This window comes from Ambystoma mexicanum, chromosome 3q, assembly GCF_040938575.1.
Source record: "Ambystoma mexicanum isolate Mex_15411 chromosome 3q, UKY_AmexF1_1, whole genome shotgun sequence".
NCBI lineage: Eukaryota > Metazoa > Chordata > Amphibia > Caudata > Ambystomatidae > Ambystoma > Ambystoma mexicanum.
Genome location: NC_090926.1, coordinates 78,077,269 through 78,098,585, shown reverse-complemented (window position 1 = coordinate 78,098,585; position 21,317 = coordinate 78,077,269).

Sequence of the window (21,317 nt, the reverse complement as noted above, 5' to 3'; positions counted from 1 at the left end):
TCCCCTGCCCCTGTATTTGGGCATGCCATCCCCTGAGGAGGAGGACGTAGTGCCTGCGGGTGCCATGCATGTACACACTGAGTGGGTAGAGGCCAGTGACGGGCACCTAGCTCGCCAGGAACTGATTGAAATGTGTTTTTGAAAAAGCACCTCTGTAAAGAATTGTCTCTACACAATAAGGAATTGCCTGTCATTGTTTCAAGTGAAAGTTATTTTTATGTAGTGGAACGACCTTCACCAGAACAGCATCTCCCTCCCCAAAAACTCACCCCCATAACACTCTCCCCAAAATCCCACCCTCATAAGACCTTCCCCAAAGACACACCCTCAAAACACCCTGGCAGTGTCCATCTGTCACTTTCTGTGTCTCTTGGGCATGTGGCTCTTCATCGGTGCCAATGCTGTTAGCTCTGCCTGCATATTTTGGCTTGTGGAGCCGGTGTTCCGGAGAGGGTCTTTTTTTTCCCTTTGCCATTATCCTGCCACAACACCGGGGCCTGGATGCCAGCAGGAAATGGGTGATTTGGGGTGGGGTGAGTTTTTAAAGATGGCCACCACTGAGTTTCCCATTCCGGCAATTACGCTATTTCTGATGCTGGTAATACCAGCGGTATGGTGTCGGAAACAGTCACCCCACTGATAAATACTGCTGACCGCTATTACCGCCGTTCTACCCGCAAACACGTAACAAGCCCCAAGCGATATATGTAACATTCACAATGTGTCAACAACTTCTACCATGCCTGTAACATGTAACTAAGTTTAATGCAAGTAACAGCGCCTCAATGCCCCTGGGCTGCTTGCGCGCTATATAAATGTAAATAAATAAATAAATTGTCTTCTAACTCACAACCTTTCCCAATATTGATGAGGGTACCTTTACCTGTGCCCCCCCACTCCAGCACTATCTGAAATGTCGTCAGGCCTAGTACGATAGTCTCTTGTTTTGTAACTCTCCCTCCTTTCTCCTCCCCCCTCCCTCACCTCTTGTTAATCTCCGGCTCTACCAGAATTGTCGACAGGCCTAGTACGGTAGTCGCCTGTCTGTTTTTCCATTTCCTTCCTATCTGTGTTTTAGCTCTTGCACTATCTGAAATGTCGTCAGGCCGAGTACGATAGTCACTTTCACATTCTTGTTGTTCATGGCCTGCAAGAATGTCATTGTATTTTCACTTGTTCCCTTCCTTGCCGTAAAGCGCTTTGAAACACATTGTGCATAGGTGCTATATCAATGAACTATCATATCATATCATATAATGTACATCCTGCACCTTACTGGGGAGGGGTTGGATTCGACCCCCTTCTAAGTCATGACTTTCCCCTGAGCTATCTGGCACTTGGTGGCCTTTATAGTGAGGTTAGCCCTTCGCAAGGCCTGCAACACCCTATCCAAATGAGTCAAATGCTCTTACCAGGCGGAACTATAGACTGCAATGTTGTCTAGGTAGGACACACAAAAGGCCTCCAGTCTACTGAGCACATGACTGACTAACCTTTGGAAGGTGGCAGGTGCATTCTTCAACCCAAAAAGCATGACTCTAAACTGGTAGAGCCCCTCAGGTGTTGAGAACACAGTTTTTTCTTTGGCCTGGTCCATCAGAGCTATTTGCCAATAGCCTGAGGTAAGGTCAAAGGTGCTTACAAATTCGGCACAACCTATGGTGTCCACAAGCTCATCAGTCTGGGGAAATGGGTGCGTGTCAGTTTTGGTGACGGCATTGACTCCTCTGTAGACCACACAGAGCCGCCAATCCTTGGTACCTGCCTGGGAACTTGCCTTGGGGACAAGGACCACTGGACTGGAACAGGGACTGGTTGAGGGTTTTATTACACCCTAGATCCAACATCTTGGTGACTTCAGCCTGGATATGGTTCTTCACAGTGCCTGATATCCGATAGCACCTGCTTTTGACAGGTACACTCTCACCAGTAGTGTCAATTTCATGCCTGAACCACGGGCTGAGGCGTGGTGTCAGTGAGAACAGAGGGGCATACTGTCTGAGCAAAGCCCTGCAGGCCCTCTGATGCTCTGGTGTGAGAGGTGCTCCCTCCACTGAGCCATCCTGAGGGTTGCTATGCAGCAAATCAGGAAGGGGCTCACATTCATCTTCCTCTTGCTCTGAAGCTAGCAGAAGGCATGAGACTTCCTCTCACCTGTGGAAAGGCTTGACTGAGCCTTTTAACAGGGAATACCTGAGGGGCTACCCCAGGGACTCCCATGTCAACCAGATAATTGACTTTGCCAATCTTGGAGATTATCCTGAAGGGTCCAGTCTCCTTATTTGCCAAAGGTTGAGGCTTGGTAGGCTCCATCACAAGGATCTCCTGTCCTGGAGTCCAATCCACTTATGAGGCTTTAAGGTCATGCCAGTACTTATTCAACTCCTGGCTGGCCTTAAGATTCGCTGTCGCCTGGCCATCTGTGCCATCCTCCGTCTGAGTCCTAACACATAGTCCCCCACTTTCTTGGTAGGACCTGGAGGGGTGGCTTCCAAACCTTCTCGTACTAAGTCAAGGGGCCCCCTCATGGGATGTCCAAAGAGAAGCTCAAAGGGGATGAAACCAACATCCTCTTGAGACACTTCTCTAGAGGCAAACAGCAGGCACACAAGGAGGAGATCCCATTTCCTCCTTAGGGGCTCTTCCAACGCACCCAGCATGCCCTTGAGAGTGTTATTGAACATCTCAACCAGATCATTGGTCTGGGGATGGTAGGAGGTGGAGAATTTATATGTGATGTGGCTGGATTGTCCTGATACTATACGTCCTAGCAATCACCCTCCCCAGAGAGGCCCCAGATCCTTCACCATGGCCTAGCCTGAGGCCTCTTGCTACACCCGTCTCTCCTGGCATGCCCACAACCCGCCTTGGCTCAGCAGGCCGTGACCTAATGCTGCCCTCGGCACCCACGAGACACCAGCGCCCGCACCGTTCCCTAGCTGTATACAAATACCACGTTATAAGTAGTATTCCGGTGTTTACGCCAAAGTTGCGTACTGATCTTATGACACAATGTATCGTGCATATAACTGCCAGGTTTCTTCACAAATGTCTGCTTCCTAGTATTACCAAATGTCTACAAACGTCATGGAAACTTGCCAGGCTATAATCAATGAGCTCTGACCGAACACCGGTGGAGCTCTCTGACACCTGTCCCATGTCATTCTGTATTACTGTATTCTGCTGTTTGTCTTTCTCTAATAATAACTTGGTTTACTTCTCAGCTGTGTACTGACTCTTTATTGCTACATCAGATGATGCAGAGACTCGCTCCATCCGGCTTGCCTCCTGGAGTGCCTACGGACCACCGAGGATTTTGGGCACTGATGTGATGGCATTGATTTGATGGTCTGTAAGCATACTAGGTGTTGTGGTACGAATGTAAGGAAGCGTTGTATTCCTCCCACCTCTGCTGATAGGTAAACCAATCTGGTTTATTTCTATATTTGCACTGGCTCCATGCCATTTTATGTCGCTGTTTGCGGTATTCACATGCTGTGGTTTTGTTCATGTCCTTCTTGGTACCCCTCTCACGACGGGTATTGTGTTGTAAAGCAGGTGACTGTCTATGAAATAATATTTTCGGTTATGGTGGTTTCAGTATGTGACTAAATGTCATGCACTGCATCTATCAGTTTCATACTTTGCATTGTCCTGATGTGCGTTGTCATTTGCTGGGTTTCCTGGAGTCATTGCAGAGACTGTGCTCCGAGAGGCTGCCCACAGTTAGATTAGCTTTCACAGGCTTATCCTGTAAGAAACGGTCAGAATAGTGCCCCATTCAAGAGACCAGGAGGGTGCAGAGACTGTGCTCCGGGAGGCTGCCCACAGTTAGATTAGCTTTACAGGTTTATCCTGTAGGACACAGTCAGAATAGTGCCCCATCAAAGAGACCAGTCGGGTGCTGAGTACATGCTGATGATCCACAGGTAATACTCACCTATTACCGGGCACAAAACTTTGAAAAGTAAAATACCCACACTATAGCTCTTATATAGTGCCTAAAGCGCCTTCCACAATACTTATCACTGCAGTCAAGTTGCGCCACAACCACTTCCCCCTTTTTCCTCTGCCAGGCCCAGCAGATCAAGGCGTTGGCTAGTTCCTCTTTTTTTCGCTCTACAATTAAACAAGTAGCTGCCAGCAAGTGCACATACTTCCTTCGCTGTGCTTATATTACAAATCGTTGGCGCATAACTGTCACTGCTCCATTGTTTTGGTTGCTTTGTCACCAGCCTCATGTCCAATTGTCATTACATGTACAGTTCTGCAGCTGCTGAGTTCATGTCATCTGTGTCATTACATGTACAGTACTGCATCTGTTCATTTTGTGCCATCTGTCTTATCTGAGGTGTCTGAAAGTAAGGCACTGAATATAAAGCGCTGCATTTTTGTACTGCATTTACCACAGCAGTTGTCATCTGGTTGTGTGATCTTGTGCATTACAGCCACTGGCCCCTGGGTGCCATCCCAGGGTCCATGGCTTAAGTATAGTTTTAGTGTTTAAAGGCACATGTCATGCCTATACCCCTAGCTGCAGGGTGAGCACAATTGATTGTAACATGGGTTTCTGGGTGCTGTCTAAGGAACAGAGGTTACAGTGTTGCTGGGGGGAGACACTCTGTGTGTTGTCACTTGGCCCCAAGCTTGCTAAAGGACTCTGTTGCTTTTGTCCTTTGTAGAATTGTTGCGTATAATATGGGCTGTCGTTTTTTTGGTTGATCGTGAGGTTTTTGTTTTAAATACGGTCTGCGGCTTGTCATTGCCTCTCTCATCAAGGTGTTTAAGTGGTATGCTATTACCACATGCTGACTCCGTTCACGCCAGACGCCTCTTGAGCTTGCCTTAATGGGGAATAAACATTGCCCACTTGATTGCCTCTCTCGTCTAGTGCACCTAGTGTTTTCATATGTGGTTATGCCAAGTTTGGCTTCAATGTATTGTCTTTGCCTTCCTCCAAGTTTGACCTCAATGTATTTTTTTTGCCTCCCTCATTTGCTACAATCACAATAGCATCCCTATAGAGCTACACACTTTGCATACCACTTGAGGGTGCAACAACTTCACTCGCCCAATGCCTCCCACCTGGCCCAACGCACCACCCATGACTAGCTCCCATTCCAGTAACTTTCCACCTCAACTTAAATTTACTCCCCTGTCCCCTCAATGGACCGGGCTGCCATGTCATCCTACAGGTGCAGGTCTAACTCGATCTATAAAAAATATACATATATGTTGATGGCTTCATGTTGGAATAATTTTCACTCACAACAAGGCCTCACCTCACGAGAAGGGACATTGGACCTCATTACAACTCAGGCGTTAAGGGTTAACGCCACCGTTAACCCTTAACGCCTGATTCCCACCTTAACGCCTGCTTTTTGCAGGCGTTAAGTTCCATGGTGCTAAGGCACCTTGGTGCTAATTACGGCACCGTAATTTACGGTGCCGTAATTAGCGCCTTCCCCACTCCCATTATGCCCTATGGGGCAAAAATGGGAATGGGGAAGGGAAAATGGGAAATGGGGATTTACCGCCCCACTCACCTTGTAATGGGGCGGTAAATCCGCCATCCACCATGGTGTAAACATAGTTTACACCATGGTGGTAAAGTTGGTGCACTTAGCACCTCAGTTGTAATGAGGGCCATTGACTTGGCACACTCTTGCCTTACTGACCCACCATCCCTGTTTCCTATTAAAACCTAGTAAACTGTCCATCGTGCATGAAACTATAGCGCTTAGAAAAGCGCTTGGAATAGCCTACGAGTGTCAGAAGCAGGCTACTTACCTTTTCTGCGGTGCACGGCCGTTCACTGCTGGGCGTTGGCCACTTCCCTATTTCCGCACTGAACACACTGTTAACAGACAGCCCCAGCGCCCACTTCCTGTAGTGCTCAAGGGAAGCTGTAGCCAGCGTTTAGCAGTAATACATGCCACAGAAGAGATAACGTGAAGACAATAGATGGAAGCCTTTGTGATTGTGGTTTTATGTATTGAGCTGCAGCTGTGTATTTTCTTTCCTCCCGTTGCGGTATATGTAAAGCTGACTACCACCCCCTCGTGTCATCGAAGGAGTGGAAGTGGCAGTGTTAGCTCTGCAGGGAAGGGTCATGCCTTTCATGCGTTGAAATATCTCTGTTGTCTATGCCAGCTGTTTTCTCTTAGAGGTTCTGCATCGGCACGCAGTCAAGGTGCTATGGTGAAGCACAGTGTTTACTCTCTTGAAGTGGGTTTTGTGTGGTTAACATCGCTATTGCCACTGCTTCCCTACACGTTGTAGTGGTATGCCATTACAATTTAACGTCTCTTTTATGCACACATTGTAGTGGTATGCCATTACCACTGAACATCGCCATTTACGCCACAGCTCTTTAAAATTTGACCTGCAGGTCATCCTGGTTACTACCCCATCATCGCCAAACACGCCTGGTAAACCTAGTTTTTCCTGTATGTGTGCCCTAGATATTTGTGATGTGTTGATCATTGGCCACATCTGCCTGTTGTGGATGGCCGGATGAGTTTTACTCCCTACCGGTATTTATTGATTTTGTTCCTTCTGCACTCACACTAGTAATTGAAAGAATTCTCCTGCAATACCAGTGGTCCCAGCTCACTTACACACCCAGCGCTCCCACCCACCGTACCTCGCCCAGTGAGGGTGCAACATCTGCCATCAACTCCGGCAGCTCCCTCCCTCTTGAGCACACAAACTTCCTCCACCTCAGATGATGCATCTCCATCCACCTCTTCCTCTGTGTCACTATCCCAGGCAGCTGCCTCACCCACACACCATTCACTTCACTTTACCAGAGGAGAAGCCAAACAGCACCCGCTGGTTTCTTCAACTCCAAATGCAGTCGCCACTTATCAGAGACAGCACGGCTTAGAACCCCAGTGGTCACCTGCCTTCATATGCAAATATTGTGCCTCAGCAGATCCGGGGTCACCCCTTGCCAAGGCGGCCATGAGTCTCCTTACTAAACAAGACATTCAACTTGCACACTCTTCCATGGATGAGTCCCTCTCGCTTCACACCATGAACATGGCGGCTGCTGCCCAAGGAGACACTGCCCTCTTACCTATGTGCACCTGCCCTCAACCTGATGTCGCTAATCCAGATATTACAATACACACTCCATGGAGCTCCACTGACATTGAAAAAGCACTACAAGCTGCCCAACACTTCTATGACAAACTCAAAAGACTAATGTCCTTACAGCATGCTCAACAAACTGCCTTGGGCAACTGGGGATGCCCGGGTTTCTCACACCAGCAATGCATTCAACAAGCCCCTCCTTTTGCCCACCCAGCAACCTCAACAGGGGCAACCGTTTTGCAGATATTGTAAGCAGACCGCCTGCTCATCCAGCCTGCCCTATCAAACCCACAGACCACGGCAATATGGTCCCACTGCTCTCAGAAATGATTTAATCATTTCTTCCTCCTCTTCCGATGCCTCCAAATGGGAGTTACCAGGATATGCTGGTATCCTACGGACCACAATGACGTTGCCAAAGGGACCCTGCTGTGCTGGCGGCTGCTGTGTTGCTCACGTTGGACAAGGCCGGTCCTTATCTCCAGTGTAACATTCAGGGACAAAAAGTACACTCTTTGTTTGATACCTTTGCCCGCCGCTCTACACGAAGGGCAGCAGATTTTCCTCATGTCAATGTCTCTGATCAAATTATCAGTGATGTTGGAATGTCTTGGACAATGATCCCACACCCACTGTCAAACAACTTATCGGTTTCAATTGGTAACATTTCTAACCAACATGCTTTTCTTCTTAGCCCATGTTCACCTGCTAACTTGTTGGATATTGATTTAATTGTGCAAAATGAATTGTATCATTTATTGCTCCATGGAGGGTATTTATTGAGAGGTTCCATGATCTGAACAGGCTGAATGTTTATTCCTCCTACAACAGTCTTCGCTCCCACCAACCCCTCCTGATTGTACTGTCTACCTCACCCACGCCTATACAATTGCAACACCTGCTGGACTCACTCCCTGTCTCATTATGGGTGTCAGCAGGACATTTCACCTTGAATCCTGAGGTTCCTCTGCCGTGAGTGCCACAGTATAGGATCTCACCCCAAGCAGAAGAAGGTATCAAGCCTGTCATTCAATCACTCTGTGACCAAGATATTTTACACTACACCACAAGCCTGTGCAAATACCCCCATACTCCCTCTGGTCAAAGAAGGGAGAGGCAAGTAGCGTTTAACACATGACTTAAGAGCTCTTAGTAAGGCTGTCATCCCTCCTCATCCAGTTGTGCCAGATCCTATCACTATACTCTGATGTCTCCCTCCCGAGGCCACCTTCTTTACGTGCATTGATCTGCAGTCAGAATTCTTTTCTGTCACAATCCACGAAGCGTGACGATACCTCCCGTGTTGCATGCATCCTTCAATTCCCTATCCCTGACACCAGGAGACAGCTCCGCTCCTTTTTGGGAATGAGCAATTTTTGCTGCCCTTATATTCTTGACTATGCCTCCAGTGTTGCGCCCAAGCAAAAGATGCTTTTAGATGCATTGCCTGATAAACTAACCTGATCTCCAGAGTCCACCACTGCTTTTGCCAAAATTAAAACTGGCCTCTCCATCACGCCTGCCTGGCCCTCCCAGATTATTCCAAATCCTTCACCATGTTCTGTGATGAGAAAGAGGGGTCTCTCTTAGGCCGACTCACACAGAAGCATGGGGACCTACAATGCCCAGTGGCCTACGGCCACTCTCAGTTAGACCGAGTAGCCTCTGCCTTCCCCAAATGTCTAACTGCTCCTGCACTCCTTCTCCCCAAAGTTGACACCATCGCACTGGCACACCACATAAATGGGGCCGTGCCACCCTCTCCATTGGCCCTACTCCTCAGAGTTAAAACAAACATCTACCAGCGGCCCGCCTCACTAAACATGGAAAAGATTACTCCTTTCCACCACCAATATCACCCTCATCAGATGTGCCCCTCTAAATCCTCTCTCCCACTTCTCATGATAGTCACCCGCATGATTGACTTGCTGCATTTGACATATTTTCTTATCCATGACCCGACCTCAAAGAGGTCCCCCTCCCCAGTGCTGACCTAGAACTTTGTTGACAGAATATTGAAAGGCAGGATTTGCAGTCTTTACCACCTTGAGCCCATAGAAGCTTTCTAGCTTCCATCAGTAAGATCAGCACAGGGTAATGAACTAATTGCCCTCACCAGGACATGCACGATTGCCACACAACGCACAGCCACGATATACACGGATTCCCGCTATGCCTTTGGTATCTCTCATAATTATAGAACGCTCTGTAAACAGAGAGGTTATCTCACCACCCAAGGTACTCCTAGCCTCATTGCACCCTATGCTGAAGCACTGCTTAACGCTATTTTGTTACCCACCGAGTTGCCCATTGTCAAATGTAAGGCCCATACCCGGTGTTCAAACAGCATCTCCCAGGAAAATGCATTGGCAGACCAGTATGCCAAAAACATGGCCCTCCATGGCCTTCAGGCTCCTGATTATATGCTGCTGTTTCTCCTCTCATTTGAGGACCTCCTATCATCCCTTTCCGGACTGGCAGACCCCCAAGAAGCGGCCCCCCAGAACAAGAAACAGAGCTGGGAAAGTTAAGGTTGCGTGTGTTGCTCTAATCGCCTGGGGCGTGATAGCACAGGCCGGTTAGTGGCCCCTATTCATTGCTGCCATACTTGGCAAGTGTTGCTCACTCTGTGTTGGATTCAAGTAAGGGAAAAAAAACTGCAAAGTTTCAAAAGATACTGGTTCGTTCCCAAGTTCCCAACCAGTGCACAGGAAGAATATTTTGTGTAGGATCAAAAATAGATTCTTCCTCATTACCGAGGTGGATTTCCTGGTTAAACTCCTATTATTTTCATTTTATCTCAATTGTGAATAGTAACTTTCTAGTAATCAAATAGTAACAATTGACAATTACTGTGTATGTCTCATTATTAACTTCAAATTATGAAAACAATCAAAAAACACATTATAAACTTCACCAGTATTAAAAATAGATCACACCAAGGACAAACTAGAAATTCTATAACAGACAAAAAAATCAAACCAAAATGGCCACCGTAGCGAGAGGAACGCGATGAGGTCATCACATTGCGGTTAGTAACGTGGCGCGCGGCGTGATGACGTCACCGCGACCCGCGCTTTTAGTATAAATTAAACACAAAAGCACAGAGAAGCTGCTAAAGCAATCAGCAGCACTCTGTTGAGCAACCAGGACTAGGAAGGACGTGTTATTGATTAGAAATCCAAAGGAAACCCAGGTGAGAATATTTTAGCGCTAATTGGTGGTTATCAAACTAGACTCCAAAGCCACATTTTTTTCTAAATAGAAAACTAGACAGTTTAACTTAAATAATTTAGTTAAGCCTTCTCTGTCTCTACAGAATTCAAAAGGAGTCAGCAGCAGTGAGCTGATCAAAATAAACTATTATACAAAATTGAACAGTCAATAGAAAAAAAGATTGATTCACAGAACGAATTTGGAACAAGTGAAAGTACCTTAAAAAAAGTTTTTCTTGAAGGATTTATTTAGGTGAGTAATGTAAGCACTATATATACATTATGATATCAATCAAACTAATTTGTAAAACATAAAGGTGATATTGGTTTTTTCCTTATTTTTATATAAATTCTTTCTATTTTAAAGGTAACTTGACTAGAATTTACTCTCCTGAAGAACCATTGCAAAGAGCGATGGGGAAACACGTGTAGAGCGTGTGAAATTGACATTGGAAATGAGAATGCGAAATAGACATTGGAAATTGAGAGTGAAAATTAACATGTGGAATTTGCAATAAACAAACTAAACAGAACAACAACATTGGATTGTGAAGATTATTATATATTTTCTGAACTTGTTTTTGACTATATTACATCTTGAATACTCACCGAACTCAATTTAACTCATAAGGTTGTCGCATTGGAGTAAAAATATATATCTCACATTATTTCAGTTTAAAAAAGGTATTTTTCATGCACCTGGAAATAGTCCTCTTCTCACACATTGCTCAGACCTGACACCCAATTATATCAATTCCTCTAGAAATCTAAGCACAGAGGCAGAACCCACACCATGTGATATTACATATATGAATATCTACTCGAATGTCGATATACTGCTAGATATGCCCAATAATATAGATTCACTATCCACAATTGGAGACAAACAGTCTGACACCAAACCTACTGCATATATTGAAGAGAAAGAACTGGCTAAGAAATATCATGCTAGATTGATAAATGATTTAACTACAATCACCTCGCATACCTCTGCAATTGATTCTGCACTTAATGAGCATAATCTGAACAGTGATCACAAAACCATGAAAGATCCAGAAACACTTACAGTGCACACTCTGGCACTTGTGCATGGTCGACCTAATTTGACTGACTATACACTAATGTAAAAGATATTAATAATGTAGTGACCCAAAGAGGACCCCCTACACCTAGTTCTAATATCAAATTCGTCCTACCTAACACTAGGTCTCTCGTGAAACATGCCACAGAGGTGGCCACATACACAGAGGAGAATAATATAGATGTTTGTGCACTCTCTGAAACCTGGGCACATATTGCCGCAGCTCCTTGCTTACACCTGGTCATACCTACGGGATATAGAATGCTCAGATGTGATAGAAAGGAAGGTAAAAGTGGAGGGGTAGCCATTATCTATAGGCTATCTCTCACAGTCTGGGATACCAATGGAACCATTATGGATGGAATTGAATCTTTGTGTGTTAAGATCAGCATGAATGCAGAAGCCACATTGAATGTGCTCATAATTTATAGACCTCCCAATTTACCTGGGGACTTCATAGCTAATCTTTTGAGTTTTTTACTATCATCCCTGAAGTCCAATTCTGAATATATGATCATGGGTGACATTAACCTATGGCTGGACCACAAGGATGATACCATTGCACATGAGCTACGTCTAGCACTAAATGAACTAGGCTTTGAACAACTTGTTCAGGATCCAACCCACAACTTAGGTCATACCCTTGACTGGGTCACCAGTCATAAAGAAGAAACCAGTGACGTATTGGTCTCCCCATGTCCCTGGTCTGACTACTTTTTGTGGAATTTACCATTATTTCTAGCTTCACTGAGAAAAAGAAACCAAATAAGGATAAAGATTTCTCTGCATGCAACCTTAAAAATATTACAGCAGCTAAGCTGGATACTCTAATTACATCGCTAAACAAACTTTCCAAAAGGGATACGCCAGAGGTATTGGCTAAAACCATATCAGACACCTTGTGTGCAGCCGCCAATATCTTAGTACCATAACAATTTAAAAATAGAAGGAAGGCACCAAAGATAACATATGGTTTTCCCCTAAACTCCAACGCCTAAAATCGCATACTCTCAAATGTTTTCATATATGGAAATCTATTCGAACCCAAGACTCTCTAATAGTTTATAAAACAGCAGCTAAATAGTACAGAACAGCCATCATTGAGGCAAAAAAAGATTAATTTAATAATAGAATCGCACAGGCCTAATCAGATTCTGAAGAACTTTTTAAAATATTGAAGGAGCAGGAATGCACTGGCGGTATGAATGAAGACCTGGCCAACAAGGACAGCGCCAGGTGTAACACTATGCAAAAAGCCATGCAAGATAAACTTGATAACATCCTTAAAGACATAAATATGAAAAAACTCAACCTAGACGATAAGACCACAGGAATTCAGGAGTCCTATATAAAATGCCCTGATATTCCCGTTTTTGATTTCACAACAATTACCATAACTGAATTGGCTAGAATAATTAATCATCTTAAAACTACTAAATGTAAAAATGTTATTCACACAGCCATGATGATTAAAACATTCCCACCCACACTGCTTAATGCGATTCGCATGTTTATTAACACTTCACTTACTACTGGGAGCGTCCCTCAGGAATTGAAAGATGCCTGAGTCATGCCGATCATAAAAAAACCTGGCCTTGATGTGAACCTCGCAAAAAATTATAGCCCAATTACTAACACCAGTTTTCTTTTGAACATTTTGGATCGTGTAGCCTATGAGCAAATGGCCATACATCTTGATAAATACTCAGTCCTACATGACCATCAGTCGGGCTTTTGAGTGGGTTTTGGCACAGAGACAGCTCTTTTAGAACTTAAAACCAAGCTCCTTGCGTGCTTGGATAAACAAGAAGCCTCCCTGCTGATGCTACTCGATCTCTCGGCTGCCTTCGACCTGGTGGACCATACCATCATGTCCATCAGGCTGAGGGAAGTAGCCAACTTTTCACCTGTAGCGGTCAACTGGATCTCCTCTTTTCTTAGCAATCGAGAAAGCAGGGTATTATTCAAGGAAGCTGAATCAGCCGTCATCAATGTTACCATGGGAGTACCACAGGGTGCTTGTACATCACCATGCTTATACAACATATTTAGCGCTCCTTTATTTGCTATGCTGACCTTAGAGGGAGTGACATTTACAAACTATGTGGATAACACACAATGGCCCTCATTACGACCCTGGCGGAAATTGACTGACCGGACCGCAACAGCGTAAATAGCGTTTCCGCCATTGCACGAAGGAGCAAAGTGCGGCCAATCACGACCCATCGGGCACGAGCATTACGCCATGGCGGAATCCGAAAGGCCGCGATGGCGGAAATGACCCCAAAACGGCCCTTACCGCCGCCGTACGCTGCACCAGGTGCAATACCGCCACCCATCTTAGCGGTCACCGTAATGAGCGGTCACCGTAACGAGCGTGCACCGCAAATTACGGCCACCGTAAATATACGGAAACGGAAGTAAAAGCATGTGGCCGGAACGGGAAACAGCACGCCGCACAACTATAAAATCCGAATCCCAACACAACCATAAAAAATCCGACCCTGACACACATCCCAACCCGTTTGCAACCCCAGTTAAAAAAATAAATATGGGAAAGGTAGCCAAGAAAGCGTGTGACCGCAAGCGGCAGGTACACTTCTCCCGAGAGGAACTGACCGTGCTCACCGAGACCCTACAGGAAAATTCCGCCGTCGTCTTCTCCAGTCAAATGACCAGGACGGCCCTTGCCAACAAGAAGGCCATATGGGTCCTGGTGGCACAGCGCGTAAGTGCGGTGGGGACAACACCCCGCACGCCACAGCAATGTCGCAAGCGGTGGGACGACCTGCGGATCCGCGTACGCAGCATACTTTCTGCGAACAGGAACATCGCCACAGCTACCGGGGGGGGTTCAGAGTCGCCCATCAAGTTGACCCCCTGGGAGGAAATCTGCGCCTCCACCATAGGAATGGAGAGCATAGAGGGAGTCGGAGGGATGGAGAAAGGAGTGCCGACATCCGGAGAATCAGGTAGGTTGGCCAAGAGAAACAATGCGAAATCCACAAACCACGAACATGTGCAGTACCATGTGACCCCATAGTGCAATACATACTTAGCCCTGACAGCGCCCTCTAAAAGTCAGAATGAACAAACAAATCAATCAAGAAGCCATAAACAACCCCTACATGTGCAGCATGCACCCCCTAACTGCAGGCAGCCAAATGAATGCATCCTCAATCCACACGAAAATGAGACCACCTCCAAGGCCCAGTCCCAAATCAGCCTCATGTACCACCCCAATGCATTTGATACGTTGCCATTCCAAATCCGACAGACCCATAACTAACGCTCGCCCCTCTTTACTCCACCACAGGGTCCGATACCAACGACGAGCTGCAGGACACCCCTACCAGCACGCCTGCAAAGAGGGCCAGGACCAACGTCCCAAGAGCCTCCACCTCAGGTGCAAGGATCAAGACACGGCAGCAGCAGGAATCAAGTGGCAGCACACTGGAGGGGACTGCAACAGGCACCCCAGCAGCCAGCAAGTCCACAACCCCAGCACCACAGGTCCCCCCAAAGAACGTATCTGATGGCACCGCCTCTGGTGGTAGCAGCACCATAGGTGACACAGCTGTCATGCCAGCATGCTCCGACACGGAAAACAGTGCTGGCGACGTAGGTACCATCCATGACCTTTCCCAATCCCCCTGCATGTTCCATCCCCTACACCATGACGAAACCACGCAGGGGCACCCTGAAGACGACGACTGGCCAACCCCCACAAGTCCTGTGCCAAGGCAACATGTGTTGAGCAGCCCCCCTGTCACACCACCGCAAATGTCCATGGCCCAGCAGAGGCAACAGTCCCTCGACCTGCTGATCGAGCAACAGCAGGAAGCGTCCACGCTACTCAAGGACCATGCAAATGAATGCGGGGGTTCCAGGGCAGCCATGGAAACATCCACCGAGACACTCAGGGCACAAATAGAGAAAAGTAGTGAGAGCCTCAGGGGAGAAATGGAGAGAAGCACCGAGAGCCTGAGAGCACAAATGGAGAAAAGCACTGAGAGCCTGAGGGGGGAACTGCATGCGACGTCCAAAGACGTCTGTGCTGAACTTGCTGCTGTGCGCCGTGTGCTCTCGGAGCTCTCACAAACCCTCAGAGACATGCATGGACGCGAGCAGGCAGAGACCTCATCCGTGGCAAGTTCCGTCCAGGGCAGCCCCCAACGCAGATCTGGCAGGAACCTGCGCTCCACGGGCAGGGGTGCCCCTGATACCCGTAGAGGGGGCTTGCAATAGCGTCTACCCACGGACAGCATGCATATTTGGACACTGGTGTTGGGGGGGGAGGTAGTAGGGTGGAGGGGGTGTGTTGGGCTTCACTGGGTGGCGGGTCCATAGGGTGTATAAATCAAATCACATTAACAATACAGCACCTCATTATCATCCAATGACATGTGTGGACATTGATATTTGCGTACGAGGCCTTCATAGGCGTACAGTCCACAATGTGCCTGTACTACACACACACAGTGCCACAGGTCCCCTTTCCGTGTAATAGGCACCATGCGTGGTTGCTAGAAGCATGCATCTATGATGCTCTGTCGGATTGCACGTGCATCCTGTGCCTCATGGACTCCTTGAGGTGCCTCCACATCCCCACCCTCATCATCATCATCATCTTCAGGTGCATGCAGTACAGCGTCAGGGGGCATGGGCACATTCCTACGTATGCACATGTTGTGCAGCATGACACATGCCATGACCATCTTAGAAACCTTCTCATGGCTGTATATGAGTGCCCCGCCAGACCTGCTGAGGCTGCGGAAACGAGCCTTCAGTAGGCCGAATGCCTGTTCAATGACCACACGGGTACGTGAGTGGGCATGGTTGTAGTCCTCCTCATGCTCGTTCTGTGGGTTCCGGATTGGTGTAAGGAGCCATCTCTTCAGTGGATACCCGGCATCACCTGTATGAGACGAATAAAGGGTGTCAGTGGAATGATAGTGCTAAGTAGCCCCCCCCCCCCCTGCAAGGTCATTGACGCATCAAATGGGCCACGATGTCATGCATGAAATGAGACTCACCGAGTAGCCAGGATCTGTGCCCTGCGTGTCGCTCCATGTAGCGTGGTATTCTTGTGTTCCTCAGGACCATAGAATCATGGGTAGATCCTGGAAATCTGGCACAACAATGCGTAAATATCTTGTTGGAGTCACACACCATTTGCACATTGATTGAATGAAATTGTTTCCGGTTGCGGTACTGGACCTCCATGGCATGTGGGACAACCAATTCAACATGGGTGCAGTCGATGGCACCAATGCAACCCGGGATGCCGCCAAGTGCATGGAATCCCACTTTAGCGTTGGTAATCTCCTGGTACGTGCGTGGTAGTGTGATGTGGTCGTCGGCGTGCTTCAGGAGGGCATCGTGCACTTGGAAGAGTGTCCGTGAGAACAGTGGCTGTGAAATGCCATGCAACTGTCCCACTGTGTGCTGGTAGGTGCCTGTGGCCAGGAAGTGGAGTGCAGACACCACCTTCAGTAGGGGTGGGATGGCGGTTGGGCTATCTATCATGCTCACGAGGTCAGCATGTGTCATGTCCACAATGGCGATTATGGTGTCCCGGTCCAAACGGTAGAGGGTGTGGATCTGCTCAGCAGTGAGGTTGAACGGATCGGCTCGGAGGCGTGGGATTGCGGGCCGCCTGCGTGGTGGTGGTGGCAGTGCTTGTGGGCCTTGCTGACCCTGCCTTGCCCTCCTCCTCCTCCTCCTCCTCCGTCTCCCCTGTGCGCCCGGTTGTTGTACCTGTTGTTGTTCGTCGTCTTCTTGTAGTTGTAGCACTTGCAGTGCTATCTGGTACCCCAGGCCCAACATCGCTAGTCCTGCCGGTAGCATTTTGGAGTGGGAGTGGTTGTGGGAGGGGTTTGGGTCTGCAATATATGTGCTGTCGGCCTGTATGGCCTCCACCTGTGCTGATTGAATGAATCTGTGGCAGATGCAATCCCTTCTGGTCGAGCACGGCCCGCACGTAAGGCTGCATTTGGCCGCATGGCATCTTGGGATTGGAATCATGTATCAAATCCCGATGGCAGTGTGATGTACTTTGACTGATTTTCATGCTATGCTCCCATTGTTACACATGCTATGATTGCAGCCGCTTACATACCTGTGAAGAGTCAGTGGTATGTAGGGCTCGATCGATGGCCGACCCTCATGCAGCACAGTAACGTACTTCACCGACGGGCGTGGCGTGCCATTTGTGATTGCAGCCAGTTAGCATCATGACACACAGCCGCACTACATTGATGTAATTGTGAATGCAAGCGTTCACAGAAGCCTTTTCGACGTAATGTTGCAAGTGAGGAATTCGAAGGCCAGCATTTTGGGTTTTGAAGTAGCGGCGAGGATACGCCCACAGGTCTGGCTGGAAATGTAACGTTCTATTGTAGAATGTCCTTGGGACATGGCCCATAACGAGCAGGCAATGAATGATATGAATTGATTGGGATGCGCAATAGCGTAGTGGACGATGAGGCAGGACGTTCCCAAATCCATCTTGCTTCACAACACTACAGATCCGGCCAGGGGCACAGTGGTTTTTGCGGACTGCATTACGCACAGACGCGATGGAAGTTTCACATATTATGTGAGTGAATATTCATGCGTTTTCATTGCGGGATGAGGGAATGATGTGTGGATGCATGGACTGATGAATCCGTTTAGGGTCTGCCATGTACATGGGTTTCTTGGTTCACTCCCCTTCCCCTGCGTTATGTGATGCAAGGCTGCCATAGTGGGACATACGTCTCTCTGCCCTTGTCGGATCCTCCCTGTCTCGACGCGCCTTCATACACTTGTGTCTAGGCACGTTACTAATCCCATGTCATGGGTTCTATCTTGACGGACGCATGCACAGTAACCGACGTTGCCAATGGTGTATTTAGCTCGATTGGTTTCGTTGTGATTCGATACTGGATTAGGGGTGTGTATATTCCTTTGGAGTGGGCTAGCATGCATATGGGTGTGGATTTGGTGTGTTGAATGAAGATTGTAATGCATCATGAGTCCCGTAATGCAATCGGTTGATTTGTGTTTCTTTTGGGTGACAGGTATCTCCTGCCCTATTGCAGATGCCATCTCTACGCCACTCCTCCAGATGGTTTTTACTCTCGACTCCTGCAGCTTCGGGTGAATCAGTGGAGCACCATTTCGATCATATGGGACGATCGCCAATGGGCCACATGCCCTTACGCTGTACTGGTGGCTAGGTGCAACATTTCGGCCTTTCAGCTCGACTAGTGCCTGCCTCATGGGACGGACCTGCGGTTCTTGCCGCTTCCATGTTGCCTTTTGGAACGTTGATGTAAGCCCTGTGTGCCATGATGGTACAGGGCGTCACACAAGTGGAAGCCGGTCAATTATTGCAGATGCAGCCCTCGGTGATGATGGTTGTTTTGGTGGGATTTTGCAAATTGCTGTGGGGCCTTTGTCATTTGGATGTGCATTTAAATTGTATTCCGATATTTGTCGTGTTGCGTTGTTCTTTGCAGGTGATGTGGCGATTTTCGCTTTGTGGCGGTATGTATTGCGTGATGATCTGCTTTGTGTTCCGCCTTCTGAGTTGAGTTGTGTGGTACAGTACTGGCCGCGTTTGCCTACGTAGCACAGTATGGTCACGGATAGAGGCTGCCATTGTGTCTGTTTACATGATGTGCTGTTCAGGGGCGGGGGATTGGCTTTTGGCCGACTGGTGCCTGTCAGCCAGGTCGATTGGTGGAATGATGGGTTGTTCAGAATGTGGCTGGTCACAGGTGACTGTGTTTGCGTGCGTTTGTTGGAGGGGGACTGGGGTCATGTCCATTGGAATAGCTTCTGTATTGATGCCATCTGTGCCCTGCAGCTCCCATCGGCCCCTCTTGGGATGGGCCTGGCTGCTCAGTCACTCTGCCGACTTGTGTGGTACATGCTTCTGCTGATGGTTGGTTTGTTTACTGGCATGAGTACAGGGCTGGTGCAATCCCCCTCAGGATGCTGTTGTGGATGTTGCCTTGCGCTGGTGGCAAGCGATGGGGGACTACTGTTGTTTTGTGTCATGTGTTCTTGATTTTCATTTTGATGTGTTGTACCTTCACATGCCTGTGCTGCGTCAGTACGGCTATGGTGACATGCCGTACATGGATGCCCACTCACGGGGCGCTTTGAGCCCCTGCATGCTTTTCTACGTTGGCATGCATGGGTGAATAGTGGATTTCACTGGTTGCATAGTGTGAGTACATTGCGCCTGCCAGGAGTTGTGCAATGAGGCCAGGGAGTGGAGTACAGGCACTCAGTGGGCCATTTACGGTTGGTTCGCGTTGCCGTATTTCTCGCCATGGCGGAATGGTACTTTACGACGTGCTTGATGGCGTTCAGTACATGTCCGCTAGGGTCAGAATTCGCGTACCGTTGCGCCATGGCGGTGATTCCGGTTTTGCAAGGCGCGCGTGCGCGTACTTGGTGCAGTTAGCGTTGCCGTTCACTGCGGTGTCGCTAATGGCATCGTACTTTACGGTGACGGGTCATGATCGCAACGAGCGGTGTTCGATGGCGGTATTGCATTTCCGCCATCATTTTTCCATTTCCGCAAGGGTCGTAATGAGGCCCAATGTGTCATCCCATTAACTGGCAACTATGATGCAGACATTCTCCTGATCAATGAGATTGACTCCCTAGCGGAGTCTTGGATGATCTCTAATAAGCTAGCGCTTAATAGAGAGAAGACCGAATTATTAGTCATCGGCTCTCCTCATGCTATACAGAAACTGGGCTCCAACTATGAGAACTTTGCACTAGGAGATACAATAATCACCCCTTTGAAAAAAGTAAAAACTTTGGGAGTAGTATTTGACCAACATCTGACCATGAATCCACATGTAAGCAGTCTGATATCAACTTGAGCCTACTACATAAAATTACATGCACATCTCAGACCATTTATATCGCAAAAGAGCGCAGAAACAATTGCATGTGCAATTATAGGCACAAAGATTGATTATTGCTCTAGCCTTCTGATAGGCATTGATAAAACCACATGCAATAAACTGCAAGTGGTCCAAAATGGTGCAGCGAGAGTGGTAAAGAGGCTTGACCAGAGAGATCATGTCACTGATGCTGTCATGATCACTGCTTCCAAGGAGCCAGGACCAGCCCAACGTCCTTGGAAGCAGGCCCCTAACCCTAATCCTAGGCACCAGCCGGTCCCCACTGGGACCTTTTGGACCTTGTCCTGGCGCCGGTGGCACCAGGCTCATCAAAACCATTGGTCCCCGCACTGGAAGCGCCGGGCTCATAATAGGTGTGAGGATGCTTGGGTGGACTTACCTGCAGCAGACCATGCTGCTTACTTACAAGCCACTTAGAAGCTATCTAAGGAACAGGAACTACTTTCTTACCTGGGTGGGGCAGCTCCACTCCCTGGATACAGCACTGGAACTCTTCTGGAAACTGGAACTCTTTTCTTACCTAGGCGGGGCCGTGGAAGAAGACGCCTCATCACTCCAAGGCTATTTAAACCACACCCGATAGATGAAGCGAGCTTCGCGTTATTCTGCATCTGCAGCAGAACGCTCACCGAGTCTGCTCCGGCTTTTCTTCTTCTGATCCTGGACCTGCAAGAATCCTACTTACCATTTCAGTATCCAGACATCATCAGCACCTGCAAAGAACAGAAACAACAGGTTAGCAAGGCGAACGTTACACGCAGTACTTACTCACCTGATCCATCGGCTGCGGCCGCTTCGTCACGCCGCATCTCCACCTGCAAAGGCAAAAGCATTGCCATACTTACCGGCACGCTGTGGATTCCGGATTTCTTCGTTCTGCATCGCCGCCTGTAAAGACAAAGCATCGTTAACAACTTACTGGCATTCCGCGGACTCCGGCGCTGCAAACCAACATCTGAAAGGCAAAAGAAAAGACATTAAGCAGGT